The sequence below is a fragment of the Hyperoodon ampullatus genome, assembly GCF_949752795.1.
Source record: "Hyperoodon ampullatus genome assembly, chromosome: 1".
In the NCBI taxonomy this organism is placed as follows: Eukaryota; Metazoa; Chordata; class Mammalia; order Artiodactyla; family Ziphiidae; genus Hyperoodon; species Hyperoodon ampullatus.
This window is the reverse complement of record NC_136914.1, coordinates 202,838,020-202,865,287: the sequence shown is the minus strand read 5'-3', so window position 1 is coordinate 202,865,287 and position 27,268 is coordinate 202,838,020. Positions and strand designations below refer to the sequence as shown.

Here is a 27,268-nt window from a genome sequence, read left to right as displayed (position 1 = left end):
AAAAGGGTTATACACAATGACCAAGTGAGATTTATCCCAGAAATGCAAGTTTGGTTTAACATAAGAAAATTCAATGTTATTTACTATATCAATAGAATAGAGATTTTTAAAAAAATCACATGATCATCTCGATAGACAGAGAAAAAGCATTTACCAGAAAAAGCATTTACCAAAATCCAATACTTTTTTAAAAAAATGAATTTATTTATTTAGTTAGTTAGTTTTGGCTGCGTTGGGTCTTTGTTGCTGTGTGGGGCTTTCTCTCTAGTTGTGGCGAGCGGGGGCTACTCTTCGTTGCGGTGCGCGGGCTTCTCATTGCGGTGGCTTCTCTTGTTGTGGAGCATGGGCTCTAGGCGCACAGGCTTCAGTAGCTGTGGCGCATGGGCTTACTTTCTCCGCGGCACGTAGGATCCTTCTGGACCAGGGCTCGAACCCGTGTCCCCTGCATTGGCAGGTGGATTCTTAACCACTGCGCCACCAGGGACGTCCCAAAATCCGATACATTTTAATGAGAAAAACACTCAAACTATGAATAGATGGGAACTTCCTCAACCTGTTAAAGCGTATCTACAAAAAACCTACAGCTAACATCACACTTGATGGTGAAAGACTGAATGATTTCCCTCTAAGATCAAGAACAAGACAGAGTTGCTGCCTCTCACCACTTCTATTCAATGTGGTGTTAAGAGGTTCTAACCAAGGCAATAAGGCAAGAAAGAGAAAAATCTGGATAGACTGAAAAGGAAATAAAACTATCTCTATTAAAGATGACATGATCTTATACATTGAAAACCCTAAGGAATCTACTTAAAAACTATCAGAAAAAACAAGTTCAGCAAGATTGCAGGGTACAAGAATAATATACAAAAGTCACTTGTATTTCTATACACTAGCAAGAACAATTTGAAGATAAAATCTATAAAATAATTCCAGGGACTTCCCTGGTGACGCAGTGGTTAAGAATCCGCCTGCCAGGGCTTCCCTGGTGGCACAGTGGTTAAGAATCCACCTGCCAAACTGATTCACTTTGTTATAAAGCAGAAACTAACACACCACTGTAAAGCAATTATACTCCAATAAGGATGTTAAAAAAAAAAAAAAAGAATCCACCTGCCAATGTGGGGACATGGGTTCAAGCCCTGGTCTGGGAAGATCCCACATGCCGTGGAGCAACTAAGCCCGGGCGCCACAACTACTGAGCCTGTGCTCCAGAGCTCGTGAGCCACAGCTACTGAGCCCGTGTGCCACAACTACTGAAGCCCGCACGCCTAAAGCCAATGCTCCGCAACAAGAGAAGCCACCGCAATGAGAAGCACAAGCACCGCAACGAAGAGTAGCCCCCGTTCGCCACAACTAGAGAAAGCCTGCCCGCAGCAACAAAGACCTAATGCAGCCAAAAATAAATAATATAAATAAAAATAAATTTTAAAAAAAGAATCAAGTTGGATCCCTTCTTTAAACCATAAATAGAACTTAATTCAAAATGGATCACAGGCCTAACTATAATAGTTAAAACTCTTAGAAGTAACATAAGAGTAAATCTTCTGACCTTGGATTAGGCAATATTCCTAGATAGATACCAAAAGCACAAGCAAACAAAGAGTAGATAAACTGGACTTCATTAAAATCAAAACCTGTTGTGCTACAAGAAAGTGAAAAGAAATATAAATTGAAACCACAATGAAATAACCACTTTACATCCATTAGGATGGTCATTATAAAAATAAAAAAATAAAACAAACAAAAAACCCCAGAAAGTAACAGGTATTGGTGAGGATGTGGAAAAACTGGAACCCTTGTGCAATAGTGGTAGAGATGTAAAACAGTGGAACTGCTTTGGAAAACAACTTGGTGATTCCATGAAATACTAAACATGGAATTACCATATGACCCAGCAATTCCACTAAGTATATACCCAAGAGAAATGAAGACATGTCCACACAAGGACTTGTATCTGAATGTTCACAGCAGCATTATTCATAATAGCCCAAAGGTGGAAACAACCCAAATGTCCATCAACTAATGAATGAATAAATAAAGTGTGGTATATCCATACGATGGAATATTATTTGGCAACACAAAGTGCTGAAGTACTGATACATGCCACAACATGAACAACATAGCAAAAACATTATGCTAAGTGAGAAGCCAGTCACAAAAGGCCATGTGTGATTCCACTTATACAGAATGTCCTGAGTAGGCAGATCTATGGAGATAGATTAGTGGTTGCCTAGGCCTGGGTTGGTTAAGGGGGAATCGGAAGTGACTGGTCTGGAGTTGCTTTTTGGGGTGATGGTGTCACAACTGTGAACTATAAGATATGTGAATTATATCTCAGTAAAGGTGATTTATTAAAAGAATAAAGAAAATGCAGTAGGCGAAAGGGAAGAATCTTGCGGGAGAGGAAAAGTGGGAGAAGCAAGGCCCTGGATTGTTACTATCACTTCAGGTTAAGCAGCCTGGCCCAGGAGAAACCTAAGTTGTAATGCCCAGACATCACAGCATTTTATAGTCCAAATCACCTCAATGATCACCTACTCCAGCATTTTCATTTTCTACAAATGAGGAAAGGATCCTCAAGACTGCCCAACGTCATGGAGCAAGCCAGTGAGGATGGGCACAGTGTAACACTTCTCAAATATTTTTTGTTTTTTGAATTTTATTTATTTTTTTTATACAGCAGGTTCTTATTAGTTATCTATTTTATACATATTAGTGTATACATGTCAATCCCAATCTCCCAATTCATCACACCACCATCACCCACCCCCGCTTTCCCCCCTTAGTGTCCATATGCTTGTTCTCTACATCTGTGTGTCTATTTCTGCTTGCAAACCGGTTCCTCTGTACCATTTTTCTAGGTTCCACATATATGCGTTAATATATGATATCTGTTTTTCTCTTTCTGACTTACTTCACTCTGTATGACAGTCTCTGGGTCCATCCATGTCTCTACAAATGACCCAATTTCATTCCTTTTTATGGTTGAGTAATATTCCATTGTATATATGTACCACATCTTCTTTATCCATTCATCTTTCGATGGGCATTTAGGTTGCTTCCATGACCTGGCTATTGTAAATAGTGCTGCAGTGAACATTGGGGTGCATGTGTCTTTTTGAACTATGGTTTTCTCTGGGCCTCCTAAACTTTTGAGTCATCCATAACACCTGTTAGGATTTTTGACATATCTATGTACACCTGTACTGTCACCTACATGTATTTTTCCCCCTAAAATTGACTCACTGGGCTTCCCTGGTGGCGCAGTGGTTGCGAGTCCGCCTGCCGAGGCAGGGGACGCGGGTTCGTGCCCCGGTCTGGGAAGATCCCACATGCCGCGGAGCGGCTGGGCCCGTGAGCCATGGCCGCTGAGCCTGCACGTCCGGAGCCTGTGCTCCGCAACGGGAGAGGCCACAGCAGTGAGAAGCCCGCGTACTGCAAAAAAAAAAAAAAAAAACAAAAAAAACAAAATTGACTCACTTTTTTTAACCTAAACAAACTTACTTTAAAAGGAAACTTCATTAAAAAAAATAAAAAATAAACGGAAACTTCATATCACTGTACTAAATAATAAGGGAAATAGAAAATCAGTGTTGCTCACCGTAAAGTGGAAGATGACAACTTCAAAATAATTCAATGAAAAAATGTTATTAATTTATAACTGATACTGTTGCCTACCTAACATTGTTAAAAACTGAAATGAACAAGAGTTAAAAGAGCTGTTAGAGGTTTAAGGAGTCATACCAAACTGACAAACTCAGCAGGATTGAACCAGAAGGGGGAAGACAGTCCTCCCTATTCATGTCACTGAATGCCTTGCCCAGTTATCACTTAAAATCTCTTGCTGGCTTTGGCAAACCCTGGCAGACTGGTTAACCTTGCGTTGGGAAGGCCCCGTTCCTATTTGCCTCTGCCCCTTACTAGCTGTGACCCTGGGCAACTTACCCAATCACAATCTACAAGCCTGTTTCCTCATCTGTAAGCAGGAAATAGTGTGCCTACTCAGTGTGTGCTCCACGTTATTACTCCTGTACTGGAATACAGTATAGCTACTCCCATCCAGGTCCCAGTCCCTTTACCAGAAAACAGGACCGGCCACAGAACCTGTAATTAACAGCAACTGCCAGTAGGTGGCACCATTGCTCCTGGTTTAAGGAAGAGCTGGCCCAGTTAGCTCCCTCCAGCGCCCCACCTCTAGCTGACTAAGGCTGGAAACAGGGAAGAGGCTACAAAGGTTTGGAGTCATGACCTTTTATTAACCAGAAATAACATCGATTTAAAAATAAATGTTGTACCAACCCACACTGTTGAAATGAAATACGAATGACCAAAAGCTACTATGTACAGACAATTTGGGAAGGGGCTTAATTTAGGCAGCTTGGAGACAGGCCCCAGTCGCTGTTCCTGGACCAACACACCAGCCTGCGGGATCCAGAGTGAGTTAAAGGCAGGAGGGGGAGGACAGAGTGTTAACTACCCACAGAAAGGTTCAGAGAGCATGTAGCTAACAACCTCCCAGCCCTGCCTGGTGGGGGAACCAGACTTATTAGCTCTGCTATGGCCAAGAAATGGTCTTTCTTAACAATGAAAGAGCCTTGGTCACAGTTTTCAAGCCTGGGACAAAGCCACAATGGGCTCATTCTTGAGTCCAGCCTGGTCTTTATGCCCCGGATGCTCAGCCCCATTCTGTGTGGAGCCACCGCGGGTCTCAGCACTCAGGCCCAGCGCCCACCCCGGGAAGCCCTCAGACCCTTCAGAGGGGTTTTCAAATGCTAATGCTGCCTCGGTTGGAGGCCCAGCTGTTCAGTCCAGTGGTCAGAGGCGCTCGCTCCCTCTCCCTTCCTCTCTCTGGTTCCCTGAAGGGTCCTTACCAAGGTATTAGGATGCAAGTCCCTGAGACCCCAACCCAAACAGCACAGCAGAGGAGCCACCAGGGCTGCTCCAGGTGAGGCCTGCAGGCTTACTTCCCATTCTCTTCCTTCTTCCTCTGAGCTCTGCCTCCCAGTACCACGAGAAACTTCCCTCGGCTGCAGCCTGTTTGGCAAATTCACACCATTCCACGGTGGCAAAGAGAGTCCAAAAACTACTAGGTTCAGTTCTGCCCCTTGCTTTGTTTAAAGAAAGGTTTCATCACTCAATGTCTCTTTCCCCATTAACAAACAACTCCCTGGCAAGAACTCTTAAAAGGTGGGGGTGCCATATGGCTGTGCAGATCCTAACTGACCCCTCGAACTGGCTGTCACCCTACCCCACTTCCCAAACATCCAGCTTTAGTCATGGTGGTTTGAAGTTGGACTGTGCCGGATATAAAAAGTTAGCAAAACCTAGGGAAATGGGTTGCAGAAGAAAACAGCTATTGTTCGCAAAATAATCAGTGCTGCCTTTGAAACACTGAGAAACAAGTGCATTCTTCAAGAGTTCTTAATTCATCCCAGCTCTGGAGAGTGACTGTCTGTCTCCATTCTGTGTGGAAGGACAGGCCCAGTGGTGTTTCACACAATAGCTCAGAAAGCAATGTCCCACCCACAACGTTCCATCTCCGTGGTCAGAATCCATATGCTTGGTCGGAGGAGAAAGGGTTAATGTTGTCTTTTGGAGCCCCAAAAAGAGGGTTTCTCATGGCTGACGCTTGGAGGCCCATGTTTGGAGATGGCTACCTGCATTCCAGAGACAGAGAGCAAGGGCAGGAAACCCAGCTGAACTGTGCCAGGTGTCAAAGGGGTGGTGGGTCTGCAAGAAGTGTTTTAGGGAGTGCAGGAAAATGGAAGGTGGATCAAAGCAGGTTGGTAGACTGGAGTCTGTCAACTTTCTTTTTTTAAAGTCTTTACTGAATTTGTTACAATAGTGCTTCTTCTGTTTTATGTTTCGGTTTTTTGGCTGCAAGGCATGTGGGATCTTAGCTCCCTGACCAGGGATCAAACCCGCACCCCCTGCACTGGAAGGCGAAGTCTTAACCACTGGACCACCAGGGAAGTCCTGGAGTCTGTCCACTTTAAGGTCAAACTTCTCAACAATGGGGTAGCCGTCACCGTCTCTCAAGAAGCAGTCTCCATCCCTCTCACCTTCTTGGTGCTCACAAAACACTTTGACAACAGAGGCCTAAGTGTCTTATATGAAGACACAGCGCTGGTTCCTAAGAGGGCTAGGCAGTTTTTCCCTGAAATGCCAGATGTTCCAGACACGCCCCCAGCAACACAGACTGCTGAGAGGGGAGGGTCAGGTAGCCTGTCCTGTCTCCAGAAAGTACCAGGATGAAACCAACACCCCGGGCGGGAAGAATCCAGCAATGGCCTCACCCCCCTCCTTCCTGAGAAGGCCCACTGGGGGCTGCTGCAGCTGGGCCCAGAGAAGGCTTCCTCTGAGACTGGAAGAGAGCCCCTTCAAGTAAACTGAAGGCCCATGTACTGAACTACATTTACAGGGGCAGAAACACAAGTCTGCACAGGCACAAGCAGCCTCTTGAAACCCCTGCAAGAGGAGACAACCTGGAGGCTTTGCTGAATGAACCAGGCCTGGCCGAGATGGTGGAGGAGGTGAGGTCCAAAGTCAGTCCTGTGGGCCTCTGCCCAGTCCAGATACAACTAATTGAAGCCACTTAGTCTGCCCACTGCCCCGCTGAATCCCCATGTAATCTTTTTTTTTTTCCCCCCATGTAATCTTATCCAAATTTCTAAGCCCAGATGCTTTCTCCTTGCTCCAAGCCAAGCTATGGGGAAAGGAATGGGGTTGTATATGCCTCATCTATTTGTTTCATGGTATATTTCCAGAAAAGAAGAGCCTACAAAATTTAAGAGGTCATAGAGTGTAGACAGACTGATGTCACTGCCACAGATTACATTTCTGGAGCCTTTTAACACACTCATGAGATGCTATGTTCATTCTGGGGAGGGGGTGACCCGAGGCATCACACAGAGGGCACTGCCCTCACTGTCTAGCGCCAGGACTCCTCTACCTCCACCTGACAGCACCCACCAAAGGAAGGGCAAAGACCACCTTCTTGCCGGTTAAGATCAGTACTCACCTTCCCCTGGTAACTGCAACTCTCCTTCCTCCAGGGATCCAAATAAAGCCGTGAGTGAACACTTCCCCGCCCGACTCCCCAGCCCCAAGCCAAAGCTAAGAGTTCAGTTCAGAGCCTTGTAGCCACGGCCCACCCTAGGAACCCTGGATGGCAGCTGAGAGCAATATGTATGTATATCACATAGAAGCAAAAAACAAATCCGTCCCAGGTAATTCCCCTTTAACACTTGAGTGCTGTAAGGAGAGAATAAGAGTGGGATGCTCTGGAGCTTAGAGGCTGCGATTGGTACAAAACAACAGAATCTGGCGTCCCTGCCCTTCTCTACACACATGCACAGCAGACAAGATGCTTGTAGGGAAGGAGATCTCAGGAGCGTGATTACACAATCGCCCCACTGCAGCGTTTCAAATCAAACTCTCCCAAAGAAAGGCCGAGACAGGATTCTTTCTTCAAGAAAGAAAAAAAAAAAACCCCACAAAACAAACAAACAGCGTGTGGAGGAGGGAGAGAGACAGATTCTCTGTCCCTGTGTTAATGGGCCTTCGTGGTGAGCAGGCAAAGCTCTTCGCAGCTGAGTGGATGGTGTGGACGGTGGCCCGTTGCCAAGCTTTTCCAACCCAGGCAAGTGGTGGAAGCAAGGATTAAAGCCCCCTCCCACCTTTTAAAAGTCCTGAAGGCAGTTTCATGACTGGAAAAGTGAATCTGAGTGTTTGGTTAGAGAGCGTCCCTCATCTAGTTCTGTGTGATATCAATCTGGCTCAATGTGGCTGCAAAACACAGCTCGGGAAGTGGGCGTGCTGTACGGCTTGATTAAGTAAAGAAGAGCGAGAGGAGACGTGTTTGTTCTTACAAAACCGAAGGGGAACTGAAAGGATGTTCCTTCTAGGTTTTGCCCAGAATCAAAGGAATTGCCAAGGATCAGAAAGCCAGCCCAAGGAGACTCAAAACTGTTTCCCTGTGTATTTTCTCAACAACCTCTGGCTCTCCACCTTCCTCCCTCTCCCTCAAAGCCACAGACACAAAGGCAAATGGTGCAGGGGAAGGAAGATGCCTTTTTATAAGCAGAGCTCAGCAAAGCTACTGCAGGGAGGGCAGGAGGCTGACGGGCTGCTGGGGGCCCCCAGGGGCCTTACCGAAAAGCGAGTCTCAGGACTGGCTCTCTACCTGGCAGTCGTGATGCCCCCAGAGTCTGACTGTGGATCCCAGACACTCGCCTTGTGTCCGCACGCACAGGGCCCTGGCCAGACACCCTCATTCTCCCCCCGGTGACGGTGAGGACCTTGACTGCAAAGGGAGCTTGTAGGGATTTATCCGCCACGGCTCGCAGCTGTCACTAGTCAAAACCTGTTCCTTCACCCACTATGGGCCATGCCCTCCTGTAAGGAATTCAGGGCCTTGCTCACCACTTCAAGAGAGTCTTGAGTCCTAAGCTGGCAGATGCTTCCACTTGTCTTTTAAAGCAGCTCCATCTGTTTAGACACCTGTCAGTATGGAAAGGAAGAGGCTTCTGCCCAGAGGCCTGTAAATGGGCAACACCCGCCCGTGCTCCTCTCACTCTCCTGAACCGCACAGAGGACCTGCCACCTACACGCAGGGAAGATTCCAAGCTCCTCTGCTCTGAAAGCCAAATTAACTAAAAAGGTTTTAAACTTGCAGTACCTACGTACATTTCAATCCCTCAAAATGCCAAGAGATGATTTGGAGCTTTAAAATCAAGCACTCCTTCCATCTTTTTCCTAAAGAGACTACTATTTAAATCCACAAGAGGGCTTCCCTGGTGGCGTAGCGGTTAAGAATCCACCTGCCAATGCAGGGGTCATGGGTTCGAGCCCTGGTCCGGGAGGATCCCACATGCCACGTAGCAACTAAGCCCATGTGCCACAACTGCTAAGCCTGTGCTCTGGAGCCCGTGAGGCTCAACTACTGAAGCCCGCATGCCTAGAGCCCATGCTCCACAACAAGAGAAGCCACCGTGATGAGAGGCCCGCGCACTGCAGTTAAGAGTGGCCCCCACTCGCTGCAACTAGAGAAAGCCCGCGCGCAGCAACAAAGACCCAACTCAGCCAAAAAAAAAAAAAAAAATCCACAAGAAAATCCATTTAGTTGCCAGGTGTATGTAAACTAGCACAGTCACTCTGGAGGGCCACGTGGCATGGCAGAATCTATACATTCGGGGCTTCCCTGGTGGCGCAGTGATTGAGAATCTACCTGCCAATGCGGGGACACGAGTTCGAGCCCTGGTCTGGGAAGATCCCACATGCCGCGGAGCAACTAAGCCCGTGCACCACAACTACTGAGCCTGCGCGTCTGGAGCCTGTGCTCCGCAACAAGAGAGGCCGCGACAGTGAGAGGCCCGCACACTGAGATGAAGAGTGGCCCCCGCTCGCCGCAACTAGAGAAAGCCCACTCACAGAAACGAAGACCCAACACAGCCAAAAAAAAAAGACATTCCCTTTGACTTAATCATTCTACTTCTTAGCATCTATCCTAGAACAAGACGTGCACAAGGAGGAATGAACAAGGATGCTCACAGCATCTGTGCACTGTTTGTGATAATGGAAAAATGGAAACAACCCGAATGTGCATCACCAAGAGAATGGTTAAATGATGGCCTAGCCATACTACCAAATCATAGGCAACAGTAAAAAAATAATTAGATAAAGCTTCATATATTGACATGGAAAGATCTCCAAGACATACTGTTACTTGAAAAATCCAACTGTGAAGAACAGTACAGTTTCACTTACATTAAAGAAGGAAAACAAACAAACAAACCCAAATCATTTCTTTAGGTATCTAGAAGAAGGTGAATACACAGAAAACAATGTCTGGATGGTCATACAGATATGTTGCTCCTTTTAGGGAGGGGCCTGAGATTGGGTCGTGTGGTCAAGGAGGACTTTGACTTTATCTGTAGAATCTGAATTTTTAACCTCCAAAATGTATTTATGTATTATTGGTATATTTTAAAAAATAAAATTAGAAAGAACTCCTCCTTGATACCTCGGGCACGCAGCGGAAACTCCTTAGCAGCTCCGGCAGCCACCATACTGGCTACCACGCCACTCACTCTGGGTGCGGTGATACAGATCTGGACTGGCCAGGAAGCTAGGGGGCCACCCTTGGCTCACATCTAACATGTCACCAGTGGCACTTTCACCATCTAAGCTTTTAAGTTCTTAAACAAATGCCCCACCTTCTCCTAAATTAATCAGACTGGTGATGCTGGTCCTCTTGCCATAGACTCCAAACTTTTGCTGTTACTTTATTTTTCTTCTTCTCTTGGTGGTTATGGTCAGTTACATAAAAACAATCCCCTTTCTCGGGCTTCCCTGGTGGCGCAGCGGTTAAGAATCCACCTGCCAATGCAGGGGACACAGGTTCAAGCCCTGGTCCAGGAAGATCCCACATGCCATGGAGCAACTAAGCCCGCGAGCCACAACTACTGAGCCTGCACTCTAGAGCCCGCGAGCCACAACTACTGAGCCCACACGCCACAACTACTAAAGCCCGCACGCCTAGAGCCCGTGTGCCGCAACAAGAGAAGCCACTGCAATGAGAAGCCCGCACACTGCAACAAAGAGTAGCCCCCGCTCGCTGCAACTAGAGAAAGCCAGCACGCAGCAATGAAGACCCAATGCAGCCAAAAATAAAATTAATTAATTTAAAAAAATCCCCTTTCTCTCCCTTGCAATTTTTGTTCTTAGTCCTATTTCTGTACACTGTACATTGTTTCTTATGAGCACTTCTAGCATTCTTACGGCTCAGGATTAACATTGCCTTTGAAAAATCTAAAATCTAAGATCTGGAGACATAGCTATAGACCAACAACCTGATAGGCCCAGGTGAAGATGGCCACACATACCTGCTATTCTCATTTTTTAGGGTAGACAGAGCTGATGCACTTTTGCTCTGGAACAAGGCTGCCTTCATATCTCGGAGCATTTCTGAGTCAAAAAACTTTAGCACAGCCCTCTTTTTGCCTAAATTCCAAAAAGGAAGGGCATTTTGCCCCTTTGCAGAAGTCTGGAAATCTGGAGGGACACACTACTCTAGGATATACCTTTTTGCTTTGTTGTCATTTTGCGTTTGCTTTGGGAGTGGAGAGTTGTACTCTTGGCACATACAGGCTAGGGAGGTACAGACAAAACAATCATCTTTGTTTTTCCTTCAGGAGAGAGGATGGTGAAGACAGGATGTGGCTTCAGAACCTTTCAGGGGAAGAACCTGCCCTGGCCTTACGTACATAAAGCATTTGGTTTCCAAGGAATATGAAGAGAGAAACCTTCAGGAGCCAGGTAAGGAGTTAAGTAAATGAAAGTTATCTCAAGTGCTACCCTCATTAAAGAAAATGTCTACCCTCATCCAGACTACGAGTTCAAATGTAAGTGAGAGTGGACCCATTCAATAGCAGGCCTGGGGTGGAGCTCAGTGTTTCACCCCAATACTGTCAGGAAGAAGCCATCACCGAGTGAGTCACTAGATTCAGTCTGGTGGCAGGGGAAACTGATGGATCAATCAATCAAACCAATAAACTTCACCCTCTTCCCAGCCACCAACCATGGTGAAACAGGAAAAAGGAAAGCATGTGGTATAGAGGTGACCTGAGTACTACAGAACACAGTTTCCAAGGAATTCTCTTACTTAATCCACTAGGACTTGGCCAGCCCACCATACAGCTTTGTACTTCAAACCTCTCCAAAGTACATTAAAAAAAAATTTTTTTTGCCACTTCTGGTCTGAAACTTAGGCTTTAGAAACAAACAAAACTTAAGGTGAATTTCCAAACAAAGTAGAGAAAATAATACAATAAATTCCCATATACCCATCACTTGGCTTTAGTAATTATCAACTCATGGACAGTCCTAAATCATCTATAACCCCCGCCGCACAACTTCCCACCCTAACCTCACACGGTTATTTTGAAGCAAACCTCAGATATATCATTTCATCCATAAATATTTTAGTATTGATCTCTAAATGGTAAGAATGCTTTTAAAAAAACATAACCACAAGTATAAGCATCAAACCTAAAAACTTGGACAGTAGTTTCTGAATATTATCAAATATCAAAGTTATTGTTCAAATTGACCTTCCATAAATGTGTTTTACAGTTAGTTTGTTCAAAGTACTATTCAAACAAGGATCACACCGTGTATTTGGATGGTTTACTTTTTAAGCCTTTTAATCTCAAAATTGTATTCTTCTTTCTTTTTTTTTTCCTTGTTGAAGGAAATGGGTTGTTTGTCCAGTAGGATTTCCCACAGCCTGAATTTCGCTGTTTGCATCCCCATGCTGCTCTGTCCCTTGGTGTTTCCTGTAAATACCAAAGGTTAGAGCTAGAGGTTGTGATGTTAGCAGCCAATGATGACAATTGCCTAGATCTAATATTTCATTGGAAAGTTCCAAAAACTATTCTATCATTCTTTACAGTTTGTAAGCCGCAAATCGTCTCTAAAGTTACCTTGAGGTAATTTTTACAGGAAAGGCAGATTAAATGTGTGGTTCTTTTCCTTTATTTGCCAGTTTTCAGAATAATATTGTCATATCTTCTAAAGATGATCAGTGAGGTTTTTCTGTTGTTTGTTTGCCTTTTCTTAAAAATTTATTTTTTGAAGTATAGTTGATCTACAATGTTAATTTCTGCTGTACAGCAAAGTGATTCAGTTATACATGTATATATATATATACATATATATATTCTTTTTCATATTCTTTTCCATTATGGTTTATCACAGGATATTGAATACAGTTCCTGTGCTATACAGCAGGACCTTGTTGTTTGTTTGTTTGCCTCTTTAAGTATTACTATGAACACATAGATTTTAATATATCTGCTGTGTTTCAATCACTGCAGTTGTTACCGTTATTAATACTTATGTTGTCCCCTCTTTGATTGGTGGAAGTCTTTACAATAGACTCCTGAGTCTGTTGATATGACTTTCACAGTCTTTGGTAGCTTCCTTGTTTCTAGTATAAAAAGATGTTGTAGGCTCGTCTTGTATATTTTCTGCCCCAGATCTGGAATCAGCCACTTCTCCAAAAAGCCCTGATTTCTTTTAACGGGAAATAATATATAGTGACCAAGATCTGGACCTAGAAGTGTCTACTGCTACTGGATTGATTATTGTTTCCAGACTCTGTTAATGAAGAGATAAAATACACTTTTTTTAAAAAAGCACATCTCAAGTTTATCCTGATATTTTCAGTTAAAATTTTAGAATACAGCATTTTAATTTATTTGATTTTATATTTGTATTTTTTTCTCTTATGCTAAAAATATTGGTTTCTAACATAATTATTTGCATTATCCTATTATACACATATACTAGTTTCAGAATAATAGTACCAATAGTATTATGAACACTATGATACTGAAAACAGCTTTTTTTTTTTTTTTTTTTTTGTCTTTGTGGTATATCTATTAGGTATATAAAGTCTGTTTTAAAATCTATGTGTATTGGTTTTTGGTTTTTTTTTTTTTGCGGTACATGGGCCTCTCACTGTTGTGGCCTCTCCCGTAGCGGAGCACAGGCTCCGGACACGCAGGCTCAGTGGCCATGGCTCACGGGCCCAGCCACTCCGCAGCATGTGGGATCTTCCTGGACTGGGGCACGAACCCATGTCCCCTGCATTGGCAGGCGGACTCTCAACCACTGCGCCACCAGGGAAGCCCCTATGTGTATTGTTATGACATCATTTGGATATGCTGTGAATTTCATTTGCTTCATTTTGCTTTTAATTTTTAGGAAATGTGGCAGGCCAACTTTAAGGCAGCCCCTGTGATTCCCCACCCCCCTGTTCACATCTTGTATTCTCTCCCTTTGAGCATGGGCAAGGCCTGCACCCTACTTCTTGCCGAGAGAATATGGCAAAAGTGAAGGGATTTAACAGATAATTAAGATCCCTAATCATCTTATTTTAAAATTTTTTATTTTTACTTGTATTGAAATTTACATAAAATAAAATTTACCATCTTAACAATCTTTAAGTGTACAGTTCAGTACTGTTAAGTACATCCACGTTGTTGTGCAACCAATCTCCAGAACTCTTTTCTTGCAAAACGAAACTTTGTACCCATTAAACAACAACTCCCCATTCCCCCCCCTCCCTCTAGCCCCTGGCAACCACCATTCTACTTTTTGCCTCTGTGAAGTTGACTACTCCAGGTACCACATATAAGTGGAATCATACAATATTTGTCTTTTTGTGACAGGCTTATTTCACTTAGTTAGCATAATGTCCTCAAGGTTCATCCACGTTGCAGAGAGTGTCAGAATTCCCTTCCTTTTTAAGGCTGTATAATTTTCCACTGTACATATACACTACATTTTGTCTATCCATTCATCTGTTGATGGGTACTTGGGTTGCTTCCATCTTTTGGCTCTTGTGAATAACACTGCTATGAACATGGGTGTACAAGTATCTCTTGGAGACTCTGCTTTTCAATGCTTTTGGATATATACCCAGAAGTGGAATTGCTCAATCATATGGTAATTCTATGTTTAATTTTTTGAGAAACCACTGTACTGTTTTCCACGGTGGTTTTACATTCGTACCAGCAATGCACAAGGGTTCCAATTTCTCCACATCCCCGTCAACACATTATTTTCTGGTGTTTTCTTTTTTTTAATAGTAGTCATCCTAATGGATATGAGGCCCAATCAATGATTTTAATTTAATTATAAGGGAGATTATTTTTGGTGTACTTGACTGAATCAGGTGAAAACCCTTAAAAAAGGACTGTAGACACACACACACACACACACACACACACACACACACATCAGAGACTCTTTCTGCACTGCTGGCTTTGAAGAAGCAAGCTGCCTTGAATCCTACAGCCATAAGGAAAGGAATTCTGCCAACAACCTGAGGGAACTTGGAAGCAATCCCTCCCCAGTAGAGCCTCCAAATAAGGATGCAGCCTGCAACTACTTCGATACCAGCCTTGTGAGACCCTAAGCAGAGGGCCCAGCAAAGCTGTGTCCAGACCAATGACCCAAAGAAACTAATAATAAATGTGTGTTGTTCTAAGTCATTAATTTTGTGATAATCAGTTTTATAGCACAGAAAACTAACACAGGAAAAATGTTCATTTTGGTTTTTGTTTTATAATTTTTTTTCAGAAGTAAGACATCTTTTATTTTTTCAATATTAGGTAGTAATGTCATTTCCTCCATTATTAATATGCATTACTAATCTTTAAACAAAACAAAACAAACAAGACAATCTTCTCATCTAGAAATCTTCCCTATATTATTACCCTTTCTTACTCAAATTTCCGCAATGCTTTTGTAGAATATAATGAGGACCAAATTATACATCTGGTTATAAACTATCAAATTTATACAATGTGAAATATAGATCAATCACAATCTGTTTATAAGGACTATTTTGGTAACATTATAGTCTTTTTTGTTTGTTTATAAAATTTACATCACTCCAAAGTCAGAAATCTAAAAACAAAGTATATTCAGAGAAGTCTGGCTTCCCGTCCTCTGCATTCTGTTCCCTCCTTCTCCCATAGATCACCATTTTAAAAATAATATGGTTTACACTTCCACTTAAAAATATATAGAAAAAACATGTTTTCTTATACAAATAACTTACGGTACATACTTTTCTCCACATTGCTTTTTTTTTTTTGGCTGCTGCACTGTGCGGCCTGTGGGATCTTAGCTCCCTGACCAGGGATCGAATCCGTGGCCCCTGCACTGGGAGTGCAGAGTCTTAAACACTGGATGGCCAGGAAGTCCACATTGCTTTTTTTTTTTTCTTTTTTAAGATTGCAATGGCCATAGTTTTATTTTGGTCACAACATTACCGTATATTTGATTCTGTATCCCTGAGTATTCAACAACTTTTTAGGCTATATGAAAAAGAAACTTCTTTGCTTTGACTCGTTTGCCCCCATTATAAGCAACAACTCTGAGGACACTGCACAGGAACTGAGGCAGTTCCACTGGTTATCCTCATCAACGTCATCATTATTACCGCCAAATATTTTATGGCACAGATAGAATGATGAGTATTCATATTCCCAAACATAACGTCTTAATGTATATTGAAATATCTGAAATAGAATGGTTGGATTTATACATTTTTAAGAGACATCTTGCTAACAGAGTGTATTCTACTTACATAACCAAGATCATAAATCTATAAACCATGCTGTATGAATTACAAGAAAGATTGTAACTGTACTTTACTCTGCGGTAAACTGACTGTATTAGAAGCCCCAATTAATACCCTATCCAAATTCATATATTTTAACTGTAACTTTGTAGACCCTTCCCTCTTTGACCCTAGGTTTGGACAGGAGGCTTACTTTGGCCCATGGGACAGCAGCAAACACAAGCAGAGGCCTGACAAAGCATGCACACATTTCCATGTCTTCCCATGGACCCATTGCTGTTGTGAGAAGATGCCTGCACTAGTTATTACAAATATGTAATGTTTCAAATATGATAAAAAGATGCTTCAATTAGTAGCTATTTGTGAATATCTTTTCATATTTTTGCTCATATGTCTGGGATTCCTAGAAGTGAGATTGCTGTATCAAAGGGTAAATAGATAAGCATTTTGCTAGACAGTGATATGTTCTCTTCCACAGAGATAGCACCATTTTGCATCCCACCCTGAATGCATGAAAGTGCCTGTTTCCTCACAGCTTGGCAACAGGGTATGTGATCAAACGTGGATTTCTGCCAATCTGACAAGTGAGAAGTGGTATCTCAGGGTAGTTTAACTTGCATTTTTCTTATTATGGGACGGACATCTTTCCTTTCATGTGTTTATGGGCCATTTGCTTGAAACATCAACTTTTAACCCAGAGAGCTTTTTGGTTGGCCTCACCTCTGGCAACCCCCAAAAAGATAAGTTAATAAAACACTGACTTCTCTTAGCTTTGTCACTGGCCACCATGGTGTAAGGTGAAAGCAACACTCAGCACTCATTGCTTTTCTTCTACCAGATCATGGGAACAAAGAGTCACCCCAAATGCATTATATTTACCCTTCTCTCCAATGCAAAAACAGAGTCTCAAGTGAAGAGTCTCTGTGTAATCGTACTTCTCTTTATTTTCTGATGCATTTTCCTTTGCTGTGTAACCTTAAACAAGTCACTTAACTTCGCATCTGTTTCCCTATGTATCAAAACATAATACTATCTACCTTGCAGGGTAGTTTCTAGAATTAAATAAAAGAATTAAAATATGTAAAAATTGCCTTGAGATGAAAGTACTGTACAAATTAAGTAGCTGTTACTCATTTGAAAGATTCTACTGCTGGAAAACACGGCCACTGTTGACAAGAAAAAGAATGAAGGCAGAAGGGCGCAGTGGGAAGTGAGACACTCAGAGTCTACCCACTGTGGCAGAGCAGACAACTTCCTCAGGGAGCCAGGATTCTAATTTTCAGCTCAGGAAATGAACCCCCCTCTTCCTTAGTTTATATCAAGAAACACAGCTACAGTATTTATGGCGTTCTCAGAGATCGCCCAGCTGGGTCAGACCAAGAGGGTCCTGGGACAGAAAGCACAGAGAGGGAGGAGGCAGGCCGTTTGCAGGAAGCCAGACCAGAGTACAGCAGAGCCAGCTGGAAGCTGGATTAGAAGAAAACAAGCATGTCTTAAGTGGCCTCTGGGTTCAGTGGTTTGAGCTCCCAGATCACCAACCCCATATCCAGCACTTAAAGCCTCTCTTCTTAAAGCCAGACTTCACCAGGACAGCTTCAGAGATTGTGGGTCTACTGCCTCCCGAGGCCTACCCATGTTAGGAAATGCTTCCACATCTCAAAGAGTAGTCAACACCTTTCTAATTCTCTCCTCTGGATAACAAAGAAAAGTCAAATCCCTCTTCCGTATGGCAAGACCTCAGATATTTTTAAAACACCTGTGTGGGTCATACATAGTTCACCACTCTCCACACCTCATCCCAAAGTCTTTTCTTCTTCAAACCAAAAATGTTTCCAGTTTCCTCACTTACTTACTTACTTTATTGATTGATTGATTGATTGATTGATTGTCTTGCCGGATCTTAGCTCCTCAACCAGGGATTGAACGGGGACCTCGGCAGTGAAAGCGCTAAGTCTTAACCACTGGACCGCCAGGGAATTCCTTCCAGTTTCCTCACTTTTAAAGCCATTCCTCACAGACCACAGTTTAGAGTGCTTTTGCCAGTCTGAAAGTCACTCTTCTCTGGATACTCTCTGAGTTGTCAATGTCCCCTATAGCATATGGCACCCAGGAGGGACTGCTGGGTTGGAGATGGAACATGAAACAGAAACTTAGTTCTGAGTACAAGTGTAAAGACCAGACCTCCGGCTATCCAAGTGTCTGCCCAAGTACTTCCAAAGTTCCCTACTCATCAGATACAGAAAGTGGGCTGGGGATAACCAATTTTGGGTGAGCTGGTTATTGGAAGAGGCAGCAATAAATTATGAGTGATAACAGTTTGGTACTTAGGCCAGACTCCTTGCCAGGACATCTCTTCCTGCTTGAAGGAATGGAACAGGGACTCAGTCATGAGGGTGAGCTTGGAAGTGCATTTAGCTGGGCTTTCTGAGCCATGGTGTCCACTTAGCCTATATGTCCCCAGTGTCAAAGAACTCCTTTAACATTAGAATAAAGCCAGCCTTGAAGTTACCAACAACGGGAAGACTCCTGTGATTCACTTTGTGGACCTCAGAAGCTACAAAGTCCTTCCTCAGTGTCTGGGCTGCCAAATGACCATGACTACAGGTGAGAGAACACAGTGGCAGTGATGGCCAGGGGCCACCCAGCCTTGTGGAATCATCTTCACGGAGGATAGCTGGGCATATGTACCAAACTACAAAATGTGCAGATCTTGTGACCCAGAAATTTCACTTCAGAAATTTCTTCTGGGTGTCAAGGACCCAAGATGTCTGCCTCCTGCCAGAGTTCACACGGATGAACACACCCCACTGTGTCCACCACCAGATTTTGTGACCCCAGGGAGAGCCACAGCTGCCCCCTGCCTCCCCCAGAGACCCTCCAAGACCAGCAGAAAAAAATCAAATTCATCAACATCAAGAGTCAATATCCAGGGCTTCCCTGGTGGCACAGTCGTTGAGAGTCCGCCTGCCGATGCAGGGGACGCGGGTTCGTGCCCCGGTCTGGGAAGATCCCACATGCCGTGGAGCGGCTGGGCCCGTGAGCCATGGTCACTGAGCCTGTGCGTCCAGAGCCTGTGCTCCGCAACTGTAGAGGCCACAACAGTGAGAGGCCCACGTACCGCAAAAAAAAAAAAAAAAAAAAAAAAAGAGTCAATATCCAAATGGGTCAATAGCATAAAGGACCTTGAACACTTCTACTGCCAATGTTATCCTTTCCAGAGCTCAAGTCCAAATTCCTCCAGGACAGGGTGTGCAGGAATTCTGAAATTCCCAACAAGCCTAGCTGGGTAACCTGGGTGTTTGGAAGAACCAGTTCCAGGCAGCACAGGCAAAACCAGCCTAGACATGAGTTCCAGTAAAAGCAGCTGTTTCACCAACTCTGAAGGGGCTCCTTTATTTTATCTTCTGATTTTTCCTATTTGGAAAAATCTCTGCTGCTGACAACGTCCAATCTGATACACTCCTCTGGCCCGCCTCAAGAAACATGTACAAGAAAAGGCCCACAGAGAAGGAGGTGAGGACAGAGTCATCACAGAAGCTGAAAATGCAAGGTTTAGAAAACCCAGAAAACACTTAAGTGAGTTCTATATGACTGAATGATTTCTTGTACCCTAAAGATTAGGCAGGGTCTTTTCCATCGCAAACGCCAGAGGAATATGTACGTTAGCCAGAAAAATAAACACTTACTTATACCAAAAAACAAAGAAATTTATTCTGAGATAATTGAACATGGTCACCAAGATGTACATACATAAATGTTCCTTAGAGTATTGTTGAAAGTGGGGGAAAGCTGGAAACTCTCTGAAAGTTCATCAAGAAGGGTCTATTTATACTGGAGGGGTCTGTTATCTTACTATGTTGATACTGTGATATAATAAAAAATACATATTTTGTTTTTTGTCCCCAGCTCTTAGAGCTCTTAAAACCTTTGTCATTTTTTAAGTGATAAAGGTGCTAGAAGCATCTTTTGTTCTTGGTCTTTGACCCCAGTTCTTGACATAGAACTCCTAAATCCCTTGGAATTTCCTGAATTGATAGGAGCATCTTTTGTTCAATAAGGTGACTCTTGGTGGGCTCCTGGATAGCTGCGGGATGGGGGCTGGTCACTGAAAGGACCAAGCCATGATTAGAAGCTTGGAATGTTCAGCCTCACCGCCCCCATCCTCCACGGAGGGGAGAGGCTCTGGAGACCGAGTTAATAAATGATCATGTCTATGTGATAAAGCCTTGATAAAGATCCCTGAAGTATGAGATTCAGAGATCTTCTGGGTTGGTGACCATGTGCAGGTACTGGGAGCATGGCACACCTGGAAAAGGCACGGAAGTTCTGCACCCCTTCCCACATACCATGCCCTATTCATCTCTTCCATCTGGTTGTTCCTGATGAGTATCCTTTTTTTCTTTCTTTCTTTTTATTGAAATAAAATTGACATATAACATTGTATTCGTTTCAGGTGTACAACACAATGGTTCAACACTTGTATATATTACAAAATGATCACCACAATAAGTCCAGTTAACATCCATCACCACACACAGTAACTAAATTTGTTTTCTTGTGATGAGAACTTTTAAGATCTACTCTCTTAGCAACTTTCAAATATATCAATACACTACAGTATTATTAACTATAGTTCCTATGTTGTACATTATATCCCCATGACATTTATTTTATAACTGGAAGTTTGTACCTTTTGACCACCTTCACCCATTTCACCCACTCTCCACCCCTCTGCCTCTGGCAACTACCAATCTGTTCTCTGTATCTATGAGTGTTTTTTGTGGGGAGAGGGGTGAGATCATATATTTATTTGTCTTTCTGTCTGATTTATTTCACTTAGCATAATATCCTCAAGGTCCATCCATGTTACTGCAAATGGCAAGATTTCCTCATTTTTTATGGCTGAATAATACTCCATCGTGTATATATATATATGCCACATTCTCTTCATCCATTCACCCACTGATGGACACTTAGGTTGCTTCCATGTCTTGGCTATTGTAAATAATGCTGCAACTGAGTTGTATCCTGTTAAAATGAACCAGTAACCTGAGTTCTGGGAGCTGTTCTAGCAAATTATCAAACCCTAGGAGGGGGTCATGGGAACCCCAATTTATAGACAGTTGGTCAGAAGGACAGTTGACAATCTGGGACTGGTGACTGAAGTGGGAGCAGTCTTATGGGACTGTGCCCTGACTTGTGGGATTTGACGCTAACTCCAGGTAAACAGTGTCAGAACTGGGAGCACACTTCTATTTACTAGATGGGATGCTGCCCAATTAATTAATCATTGAATAAAGCCAGTTAGAGCTTTAAAAAAAAACAGTGTCAGAACTGAACGGAATTGTAGGATACCTAATTGGTGCCTGCAGAAAACTGGAGAATTGCTTGGTATGGAAAAACTCAGACATCTGGTCACATAAGGAAGTAGGGTAGTAGAGGAAAAACATGCATTTTCCTTTCACTATTATACAGTGGGACACCATACAACCATTACAAACACTGCTACTGATCTCTATTCACTTAGACTATGACATAATGCTGGTGAAGAAAGCATTGCTAATACAGTACAGTATTGTTAGTACAACTGTCTATTTTATGTGTAGAGACATCTCTAGAAGGATGGTAGCAAATATTAAGAGTAGCTATCTCAGGGGCTGGGATTTAGATAATGTTTATTTTTCATTTTCGATTATATACTTATTTAAATTACAAAGCAACAGAGTTTTGTTTTGTTTTGTTTTTTGTTTTTTTTTGCAGTACGCGGGCCTCTCACTGTTGTGGCCTCTCCCATTGCGGAGCACGGGCTCCGGACGCACAGGCTCAGCGGCCATGGCTCACTGGCCCAGCCGCTCCGCGGCACGTGGGATCTTCCCAGACCGGGGCACGAACCCGTGTCCCCTGCATCGGCAGGCGGACAGAGTTTTTTTTTTTTTATAAGAAATTCAAACAACAGACAAGTGTATAAACTGAAAAATGAAACTCTTTTCTCATCAGTCCCATTTCTCAGTTATAACCACTATTCATGTTTGACTTGCATTCTTCAAGATTTTCTTCTAAGCATATATAATCAAAGTCACACTTTTTTCTTTTTTTAAAGTAAAAATGCAAGCCCACTCTACCCACTGTTCTGTGACTTGTTTTTTTCATGTTTTCCACATTACTTGGAGTTTTTTTTAAACATTACTTTTTTTTTTTTTTTTTTTTGCGGTACACGGGCCTCTCACTATTGTGGCCTCTCCCGTTGAGGAGCACAGGCTCTGGATGCGCAGGCTCAGCGGCCATGGCTCACGGGCCCAGCTGCTCCGCGGCACGTGGGATCTTCCTGGACCGCGGCACGAACCCGCGTCCCCTGCATCGGCAGGCGGACTCTCAACAACTGCGCCACCAGGGAAGCCCTAAACATTACTTTTTAACTGGAAAAACAATAAAGTTATTTTTGTTTGAGGGAATGAAAGTGCATCAGCCAAAACAGATTACAATGCATGTATGATCTGAGTGGCCCAGTAAACAGACACACAGGACAAAGGCTTCCCAAGTTCAGGTCACCAGGCTGACCGGTCCGGGTGGGGATCCAGACGTACCCAGACGTGCCCAGTAGGCCCAGGAAGTTGATAAGTGTCCTGTTCTCCCTAAATCTTCAAACCCAAAGAGGGACTGTTAGAGCTAGGCCCAGGGCTCAGGAAAGCACAGACACTGGGCTGCAGCCTGTCCCTGAGATGCCTGCCCTGCACCAGTGCAGTGCCCCAGGTTGCAGCTTCCACTGGGCCAAGCCAGACAAGGCTGAGGATGGCTACCCCACTGATGCCAGCAACACAGCCACGTACGGCCTGGGCTTGCTGCAACCACTCTTGAAAAGCACCCAAGCTCCTTGCTCTTTTCCCCCTCCGGTTCTAGTTTCAACTGTCATATTGCTGGAGAAGGGCTCTGTGAGGGGTCAGAAATGCTGCTGGAACCTCATCAGAGCTCCGCGGGGAGGAGCAGGCCAGTTGCCTGGCCCCTGTGTCCTGGAGAGATACCAAACAACAAGCCTGTCACCATGTCCGCCCTGAAAAGCAAGAAGACAGGCCTGGCTGTGGAGACCCAATGCCAGAGGGGCCAGAGCAGAGCTGTGTCTGGCTTAGGAGAGTCTTTTTTTTTCCCACTGAGAGAGCTATGAAGAAACCGAGCAAGAAAGCAGGACCCCTGCACTGGCCCATCAGTGCATGGCATTCAAAGCTATTCCAGTAACCCCAGCAGGGAGCACACCCTGAGGTGGTGACTGGCCCTGTGGTACTGGCCTGGGACTGCTTTCTCAGGGCTCACCGTTCCCGACTCTGAGAAGTTCTTTGAAAAATTCAGTCACAGTTATCCATCTCATTCTTCTTTTCTGATCATAAAATCCATGCTCTGTGCAGAAAATTCTAAAATGGCTGGAAGGTACCAAAAGGAAAATGTCAATAACTCATAACCCCATCACCCTAGGATGGCCTCTGTGAGAATCTTCATGAATCTCCTCCAGGCATCTATAAGAACATGTACATATTGTTAACAGGGTTAGGACCCAACTCTGTATAGAGTTGTAATGCGCATCCTTTTTGTTCTTTTAAGCCTGTTTCCTTTTTGTCCTGCAATATACTTCTTAAATGACCACGTAAATAATATTAACTGCTTCCATGTATTATGCCAGGTACTGTACTAGGGACATTGAATATATTATGAAGTAGATATCCTGATTACCCCATTTCACAGATGAAGTAACCAAGTCTCGGAGATGTTCAGTTTTGACCCACAGGTGCCACAGGTCCCACATGGCCAAACTGGCAAGCTGCCTCTTGGGCTCTTGCCCCTATCGGTGCTGTCCTTCAGCCCTTTCACTGAACATTCAATTAGGAGCCCCTTCAAGTTACCAGAGGGCTTTACCTCCTGCAGAGGTGCTGGGTCTACTCCTGACGCATGGGCTGCTCTGTTCTACTGGCCAGAAGCCCTCACTGCCCGCTGCAGGGAGCATCCCTGAAATTCGGGTGCTAGAGACAAAGGAGCCGCATTCTGCTGAAAGAGCCAAACAATTAGGACTCCCTAGGGGGCCGGAGAAGAGAGAACTAGTCTGAGGGTGAATATCCTAGCTTACTGCCTTTATCAAATACCTCCTTTCTGAGAAGAAGCTCAAAACATTTCATGATAAAGACACAGACCTACTTGAGAATGGACTTGAGGATATGGGGAAGGGGAAGGGTAAGCTGTGACAAAGGGAAAGAGAGGCATGGACATATATACACTACCAAACGTAAGGTAGATAGATAGTGGGAAGCAGCCGCAGAGCACAGGGAGATCAGCTCGGTGCTTTGTGACCGCCTGGAGGGGTGGGATGGGGAGGGTGGGAGGGAGGGAGATGCATGAGGGAGGGGATGTGGGAACAGATGTATATGTATGACTGATTCACTTTGTTATAAAGCAGAAACTAAAAAAAAAAAACAAAAAAACATTTCATGAAGTTCTCCAAGTAAGATACAGACCCATGGAAGATAAAGCGATCTGCCTCAAATTCTTCCTCCCCCAACAAACCTCTAGGTACTGTGATCCCTCTGTCCTGGGCCACCGCACAGGCCCCAGCTAAAGCGAGGCATCTCACAGGGCCTCTGGATCTATCACAGAGATGGGAGGATGGTCACCTCTCCACTTGGATAGTTATTCAGAAGTGGAAAACACTCTGTCAGAGGTTGGCAGATTTTTTCAGTGAAAGGCCAGATATCAAATATTTTTGGCTTTGAGGGCCATATAGTCCCTGTCATAACTACTCAACTCTGCTGCTGCTGCACAAAAGAAGCCATAGATAATACGTAAAGGGCATGTCTGCATTCCAATTAAATTTTATTTACAAAAACAGGTGTCCATCAGGATTTGACCCACAGGCTATACTTTGTCAGCTTCTGTTTTTAGGATTTAAGTCTTCTCTAAAAACACTAAGATTTAAATATTGGATAAATTATAATTTACATGCAAACCACTTAAATTTTAGGCCATAAGACCATTTCTGAGGGGTTGATCTGTTTTATTTCAGTGGAATAGAAATACAATCTTTCAATCACTAATCGAAGATCTTGACAAAGTACAGAGAAATCAGAGATTGTTTTGCCTTATAGTTGGTAAGTATTACTAACAGATGAAAGGGAAAATATTTTACAGATCCATAGCAACCAGAAAAGAGGATAAATCCGGCTGAGGGAAAGAAAACGTCAGGAAAATCAAAAAGAGTATGAGGAAGAAAAATGATATTAATAAAATCAGGCAGCTCCATTTGGCTTCAGTTAGCTAACTGGGGCAATGGAACCAGGAAACGAGAGAACTCAACAGCTCTCATTGGTAATGATGGAGCATCTCCTTTCAGAAAACTTTACTTGAGGCAAAGATATAAAGATGGAATACACCTGGGACATCTAGAGAGAAGCAAGCTGCTGGTGGGAAACTGAACTGCAGCCTAGCAACATCTCACACCTGGGGACATGCTCCAAGTGCCTCACTCAATCTTCTGACTTCCTTCACTCACTTGCAGAGCAGGCATGAGGAAGCAAGGCCTGATCCACTTCTTGAACCTGGAAAGAGAGCCCTGTGGTGTGTTGCTGGGCACAGGGAGGCAGAGGCTGCTGACAACCCCTGAGAGAGAAGAGGGGTTCCCCTCCTTAGGCTGGGGAGCTTTCGCAGAGGCAGGCTGGCGGCAGGATTACACTGCAGTAAGGTCCCAAGGATTAGAATGGCAGGGCTGAGAAGAATCCATGACTCTGACGCTGTGCTCCAAGGACTGCAGCGGCCCCAGCACCTTCTAGGGAAGGGCCACTCTAACAATACAGGCAGAAAAAAAGCTCAGAACACCTCAATTCCAAACACATCTTAATTTTTTTAAAGTGTTTTCACTCCCCAAACTGGTCATTTCCCCTTCTTTGAAATACTTTTGTAGCTCTCCACTGCCCTTAGAATCAAATCCAGACTCTTCATCAAGACTCTGAGTCCAAATGCAAGTAAAAAGCCCAGCACTTTTCCATGCCTGCCAAGTCTCCAGCTTTTCCTGAGCCCTTTCCTCTCTCTCCCTCCGGTTCCTCATATTCCTCAAGCTCTTTCTCTCCTCAGGGGCCTACACGTGCTGGTCCCTCTGCCAAAAAATTCTTCTCCTCATTCTTTGCCTTTAGTCCTGTCCTTTCCCAGCTCTACAATCTAAAATGAGTCCACCACTTTATTCTTTTGAAGCACCCTGAGCTTTCCCATTCTGCGATCTTATGGAATCAAATATTTATTCACCTGTGTTTTCAGTGTCTCTCTCCACTACCTACGGGAAGGGAGCCTATCTGTTTGTTCCACAGGGCTTACCCAGCATCTGACAGAGTCCTTGGCATGTAGCAGGTACTTAAATAAAAAACACAACTAATAAAAAAGTGCTCCTTTCTCCCAAGGCCTCTTGTCATTTAAAATGGATCACTGGAACTTCCCTGGTGGTACAGTGGTTAAGAATCCACCTGTCAATGCGGGGGACACGGGTTTGAGCCCTGGTCTGGGAAGATCCCACATGCCGCAGAGTAACTAAGCCCGTGCGCCACAACTACTGAGCCTGGGCTCTAGAGCCCGACAGCCACAACTACTGAGCCCACGTGCCACAACTACTGAGCCCACGTGCCACAACTACTGAAGCTCACGTGCCTAGAGCCAGTGCTCTGCAACAAGAGAAGCCACTGCAATGAGAAGCCCGTGCACCGCAATGAGGAGTAGCCCCAGCTCGCCACAACTAGAGAAAGCCCGCGCAGCAACGAAGACCCAATGCAGCCTAAATAAATAGATAGGTAGATAGATAGATAGATAAATAAATAGATAAAATGGATCACTGGAGGCTCAGAGGCCACAGCACGCAAACCAATGCTGGTTAGGGTGGCCCTGGAAACTAGCTCCTGCCACTCACCAGCTGCAGGAAATTCTCCAAGGCCCACCACCTCTCTGAGCCCATTTCCTCGTCTGAAAAGTGGCAACATCAGTATCTTCCTCATCTAGCCACCTACTGCAGAGGTTAAATAAGAGAATGTAAGTGCTAAGGATAGCTTGGTGCTCAATAGCTACTGTTTTATTTACTTACTTTTAACTATTAAA

The 27,268-nt window shown here is 44.0% G+C and overlaps 2 protein-coding genes across 3 annotated transcripts in view; one reads left to right on the top strand and one right to left on the bottom strand.

Annotated features, from left to right (window-relative positions):
* SUFU (SUFU negative regulator of hedgehog signaling) overlaps positions 1-27,268 on the bottom strand; it is a gene marked incomplete at both ends in the record, with an annotated part of 113,691 nt that overhangs the window by 39,702 nt on the left and 46,721 nt on the right. The gene's annotated exons all lie outside the window — the stretch shown is intronic.
* Positions 21,035-27,268, top strand: part of ARMH3 (armadillo like helical domain containing 3) — a gene marked incomplete at its 3' end in the record, with an annotated part of 562,435 nt that continues 556,201 nt past the window's right edge. The window contains exon 1 of the mRNA XM_079715021.1: positions 21,035-21,078. The remainder of the gene's footprint in view (positions 21,079-27,268) is intronic.